Genomic DNA, 3,596 nt, shown 5'->3' with positions numbered 1-3,596 from the left:
TGAATTTTGATTACATGATCACGGGCATGCTGGAAAGGTCATAACTGTGAAAAACAGTCATAAGTCACTTTTTCCCGTGCCATTGTAACTTTGGTCACCAAATGAACTGTTGTAAGTCGAGGACTACCTGTACCTATTGATGTAGATTAGCAATGGAGGTATATAAAGAAATAGGTCTATTATTTATTGAGTTGCATGTGTACAACATTTATATATTGATCATATATTTATCCATGAATCTGTATATGTATCTATGAAGCCACTTGTTCTTTTGCTTTATTTAGTGATATTTTTCTTTCCTTTTTAATAATTATACTTTTCTTTCTTTTTTATAATTTTGTGTATTGTTTATTTTTGTTTAATTTATTTTGTCTTCATTTAATTAAAACACACACATAACAAAGAGAATCTATACAAGGAAAGGCTTCAAACCTGAGAAAGACAAGATAGCATGTACATTCTTTCAACAAAATGGGGGGGGGATTAGAGCTGGTACCGGAAGCATGCTGCATTTTGCAGCTTGTAGCTGGACTGACAACAGACTAGGAAGGTGACATATAAATCTTCAAGGACAGGGCCTGATAATTCATAATATGCTTTGATAAGCTACCTTTACAGTTTACAGCAGAGGGCACTGTTCCTTCATTCCATACAACACCAATACAAATTGTCCTATCATATATCATTTAACCTGCATTAATTTAATATTTACAAGCTAAAATGTGGACTTAAACAGAAACGCTTTGCCTCTTCCATTTTAAGAAAATGGCCAACTACCCAAAACCCTCCGTTAATTTGCATGATTTTTTTAACTACTTCAAAAAAGTCCTTTTTGTGGAATTTCTGTTTTCAGTTTTATCTATCAGACTATTGTTTTAAGTGTCTGCTTTCCAGGGTCTTTCCAGTTAGCTCTGTTTGCTTATTCATCGTAACATGTCTTTTAATTATTAAGTTTTACTCAATGCCACTAGACCTAGAAGGAAACTTAAGCCTTTTTGTTCTGAAAACAGTAAACAAATAATTACTGTATAGATTTTCAATTTTTAGAGGACAATTTTCAATTTTTAGAGGACATTGCTAGGACCTTTACCTAGCAATGACTTCATTCAATATTTCTCTTTTTGCAGCAAATGCTTGCTTCTCGTGTATCTGACCCATCCCTAATAATGCATCCTACAATAAAAGGGCTTTTTATAACATACTTCATCTGGTTACTCAATCAACTTATTTCTGAGTTTGCATAGACATTGAATAATAAACTAATCTAATAGACTGGGTTCACACAATATAGCAAGCACAAAAATAGAAAAATATAACCAAGCTAAAATTAGCCTAGTTTAGCATGCTATGTGATTGCAGCTACGTCTTTAACTGATCTGGTTAATACAAATAAAGGAGAATATTTGTAGCTGAGGGTTGAAATGGGGGATCCTTGGTGTTCTCTGAGCTTGGTTGATTTCTTGCAGATGTTTCACTACCCAAACTAGATAACATCATCAGGGCTAGTAAGGAGTGGGGTTTGCTCTCAGTTTATATTCTAGTGGCTTTCCCTGTCAGTATTGGTAGGGGTGGTCTTAGATGTTCTTTGGTTGGGCTGTTTACTGTTGGCTTTTTTTTGGCAATTCCTTGATTGAGGTATTGTTTACTTGATTATTGGTCTGATGTTAATCTAAGATTAACTCCAAGATCAATTGAGGGTAGGGAGACTTTAGCCAGCAGCATTTACCAGGTGCTATCCAAGGTACTATCAGTTTTAATGTGATTTTGTCTGCTGTATCAGAGTTACTCACAATCCAGTGTGATTAGATCTTTCTTAAACCTTTCATTATACCTTTGAGCTTCAGGTCACCATAAATGGGATACAATCATTTTTGTGACTCAGACATCTTAACTGAGAAATTGAAAACACTTTTTCTTAAAGAACAGTTTCATGGTAAGCTGGTCACTTGCTACAATATCACTTAGTAAATGGAATACATATTATTCAGCACTGAATATATTATAATTAGACATTATATCAATTAAACAATGCTAATGCTAATGGCAAGAATTCTATTGTATTCAAAAATATATTCATTCTATTGATTTAGTAATCAGTTGAATCTGGAGATATGTGCTATTTTATTTTATCTTTCAGAAATGATGTTCTAAAAAGCTAACATTTACTTCATTAATCATTTAGGTACTTTCCATTTGGATAACTTTATCTCAGTGTTTTCTGCAATGTTAGGCCCAATGGTTAACTACCTGATAGCTTTGTTTGTCCCTGCATATATAATTCTCATAGTCCTTTTGGTTTTTGTTTTGGTTTTTCATTAATGGCTAGTGTTATATTCATTATTTTGTTCATCTGTTGGACTTATTCTTATGGCTCAAAATACTTTTAATAAAATGTTAAAAAGTCATACAGGCAATCCTTGATTTACAACCATTCATTTAGTCTCCATCCAGAATTAATGGCCCTGAAAAAAGTGACTTATCATTTTTCACATAACTTTGCAGCATCCCTATGGTCATGTGATCAAAATTCAGACACTTGGCAACTGGCATGTATTTATGATGGTTGCAGTGTCGCAGGGTCATGTGATCACTTTGCTTGCCACCCTCTGACAGGCAAAGTCAAGGAGGAAGCCAGATTCATTTAACAACTATTGCAAGAAAGGTCATAAAATGGGGCAAAAATCACTGGCTCATTGTTATAAATATGACAATATGACCTGAGAGATTAATAAATTTAATATAGACAAGTTTTCTGGTCCAATTTAAAATGAATGCTACAGATAGATTTGTAATTTCTTACTGGAATCAAAACTTTTAGAAAATATGTAGAATTAATTTGAAAGCTTATTTCTATTTCTATAAATCTTACACAGTAACTTAAGAGTACTTCTTATCAGTCAAGGTTAAAAGTATCATTTTCTATAGACATCTAATTCCCTCAGACTGTGGAATGCAAGAACGAATTTTAGCAACCTTGATACCCACTTTTAAACCAAAAAAGCGTCATATTAGGTTATGCAGGTATTTATGTCAGTGTCTGGGTATCTCAGTGATATCATCTCTAATCCTTGCTGTGGGATTATGTAAGCATCACTTCATTTATAATGATAGTATCTCTTAATCTTCTTGTCTACGACAGCAGCAATCTTTGTTTAGAAAAAGGCCATGGAAAGTGACCTCAAGAAAAAGGACATGAAGGGGTTTTTTTTGTTCTTTTTTAATTTGGTATATATATCATGCTAAGGCCAATTTCCCAAATTACAGGCAGTTGTAGATATAGGTTTATCCAAAATTCTGGATAAAACAATTGTACTTTTCTTCAAGAGCAAAACCAGAGGATTATGCAAAGAAAACTAATTTCACATTTAGATTTGTGAAAATCCACCCTTCCCCTTTAATTAGCACACGTATACAAGCTACAGATTTACAGCCAGTTAACTAAGGAGATCAGGTTTCAGTAGTAGCAGAGTGATTATGTTTATAATCCCAAATAATAGTGGAAACAGTTCATCTCCTCTGGTCAGTAAATTATAATTGCCTGTGAAATCCCTAAGAAGAAATTGTATAACTACTTCAGGAATAATTATATCTGAAAT

Source organism: Protobothrops mucrosquamatus, unplaced genomic scaffold (assembly GCF_001527695.2).
Source record: "Protobothrops mucrosquamatus isolate PMUCROS unplaced genomic scaffold, P.Mucros_1.0 scaffold1124, whole genome shotgun sequence".
NCBI classification, from domain to species: domain Eukaryota; kingdom Metazoa; phylum Chordata; class Lepidosauria; order Squamata; family Viperidae; genus Protobothrops; species Protobothrops mucrosquamatus.
The sequence above is the reverse complement of the archived record's forward strand: the minus strand, read 5'-3'. Positions refer to the sequence as shown.